We start from the raw sequence: 9,926 nt of genomic DNA, 5'->3' as shown, positions 1-9,926 counted from the left end.
TGCCTCCTAAAACCGAACCAACTACAATCCATGAAAGGAGGGGGGGGATATATGGCCTAATGGTCAGAGCTGTCTACTTCAGAGCAGGGGAACCAGGTTTGAGCGTCGGCTCAACCTCCTGTCATACTGGGAAGAGCCCTTCATATCCCTGTGCCCACCATAAATTAATGTGTCCATAACTGGTGCTCATGGAAAGCTCTGGTGTTGATGATTAAGTGCTAGTGCTGAGCATCAGGAACCACCGGTTCAAATTAAGCACTGGTCTGGGGTTTTTTGAAATACGATGGTTCATTGGCCTGTCAAGTACCAGTCTGTTTTTTAAGTTGGTTGGGATGGGCTACGCTTCCTGCCAGAATAGACAGTTTTCAAAAACCTAAAAAATGGCCAGACAACCGACTAGATGGCTGTGATTCATAGCACAAAGTTGTCTCGGCCCATGCACTTTTGTTCATTTATTTTCCTCAGATTGTGGTGCTCACACAAGTCCTGTGTTCAGATTTATTTATTAAACCTCTGACTTTGTCGAAGGGCATTTCCGGTTTAAGGGCACAAGATGAACACGCAGTTTGCTGGATGATTGATAGGGCAGCTAGAATGACATGGCTATATGGGAAGCTGTTTTTTAATCCAACAACTAAGTAGATTTCAACACACTTGTCCCTTGGATGACAGAAGTCATTGCTCTTTTTAGTTAATATAGTTTGCAGAACAAACCCGAACTTGGTTATAATGAATTTCAGCAAAGCGCTGTCATAGCAGAAGCGCAAACAGTATTTGGCTTTTTATCTGGGCACCAGAAGCCACTAGGGCCTGTCAATATTTACAAGCATCTATATTTCAACTGCCCTACCATTCGTACTGGCAAATAAAGCTTTTTTTCTTACTAATATGGATTTTCTCAGACCTCTTGATAATTCGGTTCCAAAACGAACAAGCCATACTTTTTACAGCTCCATGTATATTCCCTTTTTATTTCTCCTGGAAACAGTGGCGCAGCAAGAGCGCCTTCGGCCCAAGTGCAAGCAAGGAAATGGCCTCCTTCATGCTGTGTATTGAATTACAATACAGTTACACAATCTAGGTCCAACTGGCCCCTCGGTCCACCAGACACTGGTGCCACTGCACCTGCTGCACCACTGAAGGCACCCCCCTCACTGCAAAGATTCAAGAAAATGGCCACACACTTCATTGCCACATCATCGAAAAAAGAGACACATGTGAAAGTCGAGTGAATTGTGCCCGATTTCACCGCTGGGACACAAAGAAAACATTTTCATAGAAACGGAAAGAGACTGTAATCGATAAAAATGCGGTAACACATGATGTACAGGGCACAGCCGCTATTTGCGTCAAGCCCAAATTAATAATATAGTATAAACGGTCTTTCTAATATTTATTTTTGTTCCCACTAGGGTACAACTGAGATGGCTACTTTTTTTGCGATGTCATTGCCATCCTGCCGATTACTCGACAAGGATGCTTCACGTATACTGATACTGGTTTGGTGCCGGTTTTGGGGAGGGTCCTTCAGGACAGACAGCAGGCACCCACCTGACATCAACTTAACAAAAGCAGGGCGTCATTAATGTAGTTAGTTATATAGTACACACCAGCCTATAAGTATCCATGAAAAGTTATATCTAACAGTGCATTTAAGCAATGACTTCGGGTTTGCGTTGCAAAACTCCCAAATAGACATCACAGCGCCATCCTAACAGTCTGTTTTCTCTTTTTACTAAAATCTTAACAGATCAGATGTTGTTTTGTTTAGATTTGCTAATTTCCCTTCTCCCATGTACTCGTTTACATTCAGGTCACTTTGTCTATCCCAACCACCTGCCCGTCTTTAAAGGGTCCGAGGCAGGGATGTTATCAGAGACAGTGTGCCCTGTGAAAAGATGGGCTGATGGAGAGATAAGGGCAGCTGCCCCGCGCAGTCTCTCGGGGGCTGGGAGCCGCCGCACACCTTTGATGTTTCCCCTCCCCTGACAGATAAAGCAGGACAGAACCAACTGTAAACTGCTTAGCAATGGCGTCACTGCAAATCACTCCAGGCCCGAGGTGTCATGGGAAGCCAGCTCCACAAACAGGGAACCCGAGCAGGGTCACACACATACGCGCTGAGGGCTTAAAAGGTTAAAAACACTCCGCTCGTTTAAGCTTGTAAAGAAACCGCTGTGAATGCATCCAGGGCCGCTGATGGGAGGATGACGGACACCGGGGCTGCGACCTCACGTTAAACATTCGACGGTCGAAGCAAACGCTGCGCCCCGGTAGCGAACATTTTTCAAAATGAGCATGCCATGTATGCCAGTTTTAGGAACACACAGGCTGCTTCTTGAAATCTCGCGGAAGGAAACATCTGTGCTGCGTCACCAGCAAGTCTTTCACCACACACATAAGTGGCATTGTTAGGTTTAGGACCTGCAAAAAGGCGCATAATACACTGTCAAAAAATGCTCATTATTTATTTCCCAGTCAGGGCTACGCTGATATCTGCGTGTTTTTAGGGCGGAATTAAACAAGAATGTTTAAGAGACTGTACAGGCAATACAAACCAAGGAAGCCAAGCTGCACTCACTACAAGGCAGGGCGGGGCACTTTTGTGTGGAGATAACAGCCCGGATCTCCCATGCCAACCCTTTCCCGTCGTCAGCCCGCCCTTTCCAGCTGGACCCAAAGAATGCTAAAAGAGAAACAGAGATGGAATGATTGCAGTGAATGCCGGACCTAAAAGGGCAATTAAGGATTCCTATAGCTATAAAATACAGGTTCAAGGAGTGTGGTTAGCTTCGGTAAATACAGAAGTAAGACACATAGTGAAATTCGCTTTTAACTATTGGTATGTAAAAAGAAATGGTATTTATTAATTGCTCTCGCATTTTCGCAAAAGTGTGTTTCCTGGAATCACTGTGGTTTGAAACACTCACTATGACTATAGCTGCCTACTAAGGGTCATATTGCACATATGATCAATGGTGCTAGAGGTGTTTGCGTCCACTTTTTTCACCGCCTGAGCACTTTGGTATTTCAACAAGGGCTACAGGAGGTCAATTCGGTAACATGGTTTGCACCAGCACAAAATGTGCACCAGTGTGGCCACAAGGGGGTATTTCCTTAATAGCAAGGGAGAGAGCCCCATACACATTATGGTATGCCTTTGCACCTAATTTTTCTGGGTGGAGTTAAAAAGGTGCTGCTGATCACAAGAGATGTCAGCAGCAAGGATTTGACTTGCTGAGCCATCTTGCAAGCTATAGCATCTTACAACAAGCCCACCCTTCTCTCACAGTTCTGTGCACAATCCATGAAAATACCAATCTCTCCACATGTTACAGCGAGATATCACAAATATACACAACATGTTACATAACATTAATTTCTTTATCGCTACATTACATCTCTCTGTTACAGTGCTCTATGCCATCCACATCACCCTATACCCCTTTGTTGTAATTGTGTAACTGTGTCTCACCACATCCCTATCCTATGCTACACAACTCATGACCACTTCCCACTACATATCATACAACACCAACTCACAGCATTGTGTCATGCCAACTCTCACTGCCCTATATGCACAACCTCACACCTCTTTATAGTGTGGTCCCCATAAACTACATCACACCTCGGCATGGCATGTTACATTAAACCATGTACACAATCTCACTATTTATATATTTCAGTACCACTCTATTATATCACAGCCCATCACCGGCTGCTACGTCATGCCAGACTCATGCCTCTCCTTTTGCACCACACCACACACAAACCCTTTCCTCAGAAAGTATGCAGCAAAATCCACTTGAAACCACATTAGAAACCCTATCTAGAACTCAATGCCCAAATAACATCTTTCTCAAAAACAGTACACCATATCACAGTAGTTTAATTGGAGATCTCTGATGATTCATCCGTGATGAGGGAAGCACAGATAAAGTCGTTTACCAATTCAGAACCCCAAGATATCACTGTCATCACGTTACATGGTAGATCAAGATATACATAAAACACAGCGCCTGGAACACTAGCACCACTTCACACATCTCATCAAGACACTGGATATCACTAGGAAAAAACAAAAAACACACAAGTACCACAGTGAACGATCTCCTCAGACTTTTATGTCAAACAATCTTTATTGACAAAATGCTGTATCAGATTAACAGAGCTCCTCACCCAAATCTGAAAATTCACACACATGCACAGGAGACGAAAGGATTACTTCACTCCTGTGACTCATACACATCAACTTGTGTTTGCAGAAATGTCTGAAGAGGCAACACCTATGTGGAGCATCCCCCAGAGGGATTACATGTAAAATATTCTGAGATGGCAGCAAATACAAATAACTCCATCCACACCCATTACCAATGTTGCATGTGTTCCGGTTTGGCGTTATCAAACCAGAAAACTCTGGAACACTTTACTCTGGGGCTACCACAGACCAACACAAAAACAAACAAGCATTGAAAATGCAATAGGTCTCGCCTTTGATTAAGTTAAAGCCATTTGATTTGCTAATGGTATTGTATAGCAAAGCAAATGGTTTTAACTTAATCAAAGGCGTTATCAAACCGGAAAACTCTGGAACACTTTACTCTGGGGCTACCACAGACCAACCCAAAAACAAACAAACATTGAAAATGCAATAGGTCTCGCCTTTGATTAAGTTAAAGCCATTTGCTTTGCTAATGGTATTGTATTGCAAAGCAAATGGCTTTAACTTAATCAAAGGCGAGACCTATTGCATTTTCAATGCTTGTTATTAAGTGTGGTGAAAAGGTTATTCAACCATCACAATGTAGGTTTTATTCTGCAAAACCAGCTCAGTCCCTTTCATAAGGAAACTAACTGAAGTACAAGTAAGCTTTCCACAGGGCTAGGACCAGCACTGAAAAGGCACGTCCTCCCAAACCATGTCTTCCTAGCCAGGGGCAACTGGTTGAAGGCCTTTGTGATGACATAGCACCCTCGGTGAAAGGTTGTGATGTTTTGAATGTAAGACTTGTACAGAGGCCATGGGAAGGTGTAGGGCACCTGGAGGTGCATCACAGCGCTGGACATCTGAAAGAGGTGAGGCAGACTTCGGCTGATTAATGTCTTAATATACCCATTCCATGAAAGAAGGGACACTCAACAAAATGGATGGAGACTCTGCTTAGCATAAAGACCCTGATGGAGGACAGTCTATCTAGCAAGTTAAAAGGTCACACTTGTGGATATGTTGCTTACCAGTGGTACATGCTCATCTTTCTGAAGGGGAACGTATACATCGAGTTTAGAAGTGAGTAGCGTATTGGCGCCCTGTTTATTTCAGTGTACGTTTTGGTGAACCGCAGGCTAGAACTAGTCTGATTGTGAGCACTTCGACTAATCTCCCTGTGCCTATGATTGTAAATGTGTAGCCTGTGATACACCTGTATAATTCAAAAGAAGTAAATCTCCACTTAATGTATTTGATTTTGCATCATCTCACAACATTCACTAAAGTGCAGAGCTTGGCTCCGCTCAGGTAGGTTTGTGTTAAGTAACCATGAATCCATTCAATAAGCATTCATTAACACCTGGGGATGATAGGGTGAGACCAGCAGGACTGAGGAAAGATGAGAGAAGTAGAAGAACAGAAGAAAGGTGAGGCAAGTGGGATTGAGAAAAGGTGTAACGAAGAGTGAACAGGACAGTGTGGTGAGTGATGGTGGTGGAGTGTGTGGTATGGCATAAAAGAGTCAGGGGGGCAATATGTTGGTGCATGAAGGAGAGGTGTGGTGAGGCTCAGTGAAGTGTGGGGAAGACATTGTGGTGAAGCATGGAGGAGAACTGTGGGCAACCAACCTAGATTAGTGAAATAATGTGTGGTGGGTAAGTTGGTGTGAAGAGGGGAGAAAGAGAAGGTGGCGAGGTTTGGAGGAGAGTTGTAGGAGGAAGGCAGCGCACTGGGATTTGGGGAACAAGGTGGGTTGAGAGGTGTGGAAGGACATTTAAAGACGGAATGGGATCAAGTCCTACCACATGCCTAAACCACAATGAAATTACCTTTAAGTGAGTTCCAGGCAAACACCGAAAACAAACATCCCTCTTATGGTCCCTGATCTGATTCGCATTTCCAATGATTGTGAGAACCCGTAGACTGTTTTCAAATAGCTTAGCGTGCTGAAACTAGCAGGTACACAGGGCTGTGTTTATCCTCAAAGCTATTCCGGGGGGGTGGGAGCTAAGTCTCCGTCACTGCTCTCCTTGTAGGTTCGTCTTGGTGGTGAAGTGAGGGCGGCATTCAGAAAAGAACCTCATGCAGAGGAGACGCGTGCTGCAGTCTGGGGCTGAGTTTTCATTTTTTAAACTAAGTTGCCCTTGCCTTAGGAGTACGTCCCAGTCCCGCATGTTGTGCCGAGTGCTGCAGAGCAGGCCATACTGTTCAAGGGCTGGTCATGCCATGGCGCCCCCACTAACAGCTCGAGACAGCCGGATGATGCCGCAATCTCATGCCATCCCCGGGGAAGGCAGCAGTGGGGGAAGGAACCGACTCATAGAGGTCGCGCGAGAAATGCATTCCAAAGCCGCCCCTTCATATCTCGCCGCCCCCTGATCTGTTCTCTGACCAACATTATTTGTTTATGGTATTTCTCCATATTTTACGTTTTAGAATGCATAGCTCTTTCATGTGGCCTAACGGATAGAGTGGTCAACCTAGGAGCTGGGGAACTGGGTCACGAGTCTCCTGTGATTCTGGGCAAATCACTTAATACCCCCCACCCCTCTCGTGCCTAACAAAATGCATGTGCCCCATCTGTAACGCAACTGCTGCTCATGTAGGAGCTATATGAAACTCAAAAAAATAAGAATCAATGTCGAATGCCAGTGGTTTGGTAGATGAGGCTGTTTCTATACCATAAATCATTCCAGTGGCCAAAGCATGAACAACAAATTAGCCAAACAACTCCTCCTCTGCAGACCATGGTAGGGACCTACTAGAAGGGTCAGGGGGGATGCTTTTCTCTAGTCTCTCAACTGTCTACAAGCAGCGTACTAAGATGGCTCCGGTCACCGTTTTTCCACTTATGGATTTTACTATTACATATCAATATTAGCAGAATTGTTGGTCCAATTAATGCAAATCAAATTAACCAATACTACAACTCCCAGAATGCAAAGTCCAGGAATTGAACAGAAGTGCGCCGGTCACATGGAGCCATCTGGTCATCTCATCAACTTTGTGAGGCGGAAACAGTGTAACTATCGTTGATGTCGGCAACAGTTTATGTTACACCAGTCAAAGCAAGCCGTAGGTATAAACACTCGGTAACAAATTTGTCTTGGACTTTCGGGCGTGGGGGGTGCTCGTTGTACTCACCGCCCAAGGAAATGAACACAACCGTCGCCCAGTGAGGAAGAGATGCTGGAAGGAATCAATGAGCTGTTGCTGCTCGCTCCATAACCACGCCGCACGGGTTAAATACTTCAAGGAGCAGTCCGCAGAATCTCGCCGGTCTGTGTTCCTGGCGTTGGTATTTTTCTGTCTCCTCCGGAGGTACACGGGAGATACTGAACATTTCCAGCCCCACTTGTTTTCTACGTGCCCTACCCAGAAGTAGATAGTCGACAGTGTGTGATTAATTTTAATGTGTGAACGACTCAAAGGTGCTGCTGGAATGGAACAGCAGAACAGTCCTTTATCAGTGCTGGAAAGTAAACAAATATACTCTGCCATTCTATAAATTGGGTGTCAAGAGTTGGCAGCCGAAAGGAGGCGGAGTCTGACATGCAACAAACATTTATTTTTAAAACTCTTCCCCATAGAAATTGGCAGTATGGACAAATGTAGTAAATCTGTTGTGGCTTACTTCAAAGGCCAGAAACAAGCTGCAATGTTATAAACAAGTCTGTAAGCACTCACCAGGCAGCTGCGGTTGTGACGTGGACTTTTCTCTTTTTCTGCCGTCCCACTTGTACGGCCTTGCCTGCTTTCCTTCTTTTGTAAAAGGTTTCTTATCTTGATGGGGCCATGTGTTTGGCCCCATCAAGATAAGAAACCTTTTACAACGCAAGGAAGGCAGACGAGCCCGTCCAAATGGGACGGCTCAAAAAGCCGAATGAAAACGTCACTACCAACTCTTTTCCAATGGCTGGCCACCGTTTAGCATAAAAGGTGATGCCAGCCAATGGAAAAGTGGGCCGGGCTTAATGCCCTTTACACAAAATACCCCAAATCATTAAATCTCGTCAGCGAGACTGCGCAGGTGCGCAGCCTACGCCAGGCGAGACTTAAAAACAAGCTTTCACATGAATGACGCATAACAAATATTGCGATGGAATGTATGCTGAAATCACCGATTTCGAGCACCACAATCATCTGATGCCTCACCAACACCAAGAAACAAAGGAACTGGCAAATGCTGCATTATGCAAATATTGTGAACCATAACATATTTAAATGCCACACTGTCCATGAGCCATGTCCATTCGCAAAATACAACAAGCAGAGATTTCAAGGCCCAAGATTTAACAGGAGTGAGATATCTGAACATTCTACATAAAGCATAACCCATAACAGTACAGCAATGATTCCCAAGACATGTGTAACATTCTCCATTAAAGTCATTAGATTTTTTGAGATTAGATATGACTGATAATATGATCTAAGGTGTGGGATTCACACCCAAGAAATTAGGCTTGTGGTGTTTTCGTACTGGTCAAATTGTGCTCTTCCTTGTGTTTGCCTTGTAGAGCAATAGTAAGTAAAGCATGTGGCCCCATGAAATACCAATAGTAATACTGTCAGACAGGTGTGCACCATTGGGAATGTATTTGCATTTAGTAACCCACTATTTTATAAATGTATCACTGACACACTGCATTTGAATAGTGCGTTCAACTCTATGAAAGCTCCGTGAACATTGATGGCAGCTCCCAAACATTACCAAACGTGTGCCTTTAACAGAATTTTGAAACTCGTCAGATAGGAGATTTACCGGATGCCAGTACACCCTGGACTACAACATGGTGCTTGTTTTTGGATCAGAGCTTGCAATTAGGCATTCAAATGAAGTGTCTCTCCTGGCTCCTCGTGGATCACATGAACCTACACCACCCACTGTAGAATTCGCTTTTGTCCCACTGCCGTGCCAGCAGTAGCCAAGAAATGAATTCAGGAAGTACTCCCTCGCCCTCTCCAGCCTTCTTGCCTCTCATTTTAGGCCCTGCCCAGGTTTAACGTCTTGGAACTTGGACAGAGAGAACAAGGTTATAGAGAAGGGGTTCTAGCAGTACAGCAATCTAGGTATCCCTCCATTCTCAGGCTAATAGACATCATAGGGTTCTTGAATTTTTTGCCAGGTGTAGTGAGATTATAGGGGGCTACATCCTTTGCTGTGTGACTCACCCTTAGCAGTCTCTTTTCAGTTGGATGGCTTTCACATGAACCTGGCAGCAACAACATTTAATATTCAGTTGGCAACAATTTATGCATCCAAGAAACCAAGGTCCAGTGTGGGTATTGCTCACTTTTCGTTGTCCATCCTTCTTTGGGCATGCAAGCTGCTCATTTCTTCAAGTACAGTAAGATTTGTCTTTCACTCTAAAAGATATGAAGATAAATATATATAGGCCCCCGGCAGGTGACCCTTGGATTTATTATCTAATCGTTTACATGTTAGGTAAACAATCTCAAAAGTGACTATGACTTGCACTGTCACAGGCACTCTTATGAGATTCGAGGAAACTGGTGGCATTTCTTGAGGCCTTAGGTAGTCCTTTGATTTGGTACACTGTCATGGTGACATGGACGGATTTGCATAGTCAAGCTGGGAGTCCATTGGGGTGCCAGCAAGCACACTGTAGTCTAAGCAGGGATGAATGGCTGAGCTTTGAGTTTCATTTAGAGGAAACACTATTTAATCACAATTACCTGATAATGTAGGGTGAGATTT

This window comes from Triturus cristatus, chromosome 8 (genome assembly GCF_964204655.1).
Source record: "Triturus cristatus chromosome 8, aTriCri1.1, whole genome shotgun sequence".
Taxonomy (NCBI): Eukaryota; Metazoa; Chordata; class Amphibia; order Caudata; family Salamandridae; genus Triturus; species Triturus cristatus.
This window is presented reverse-complemented; position numbering follows the sequence as displayed.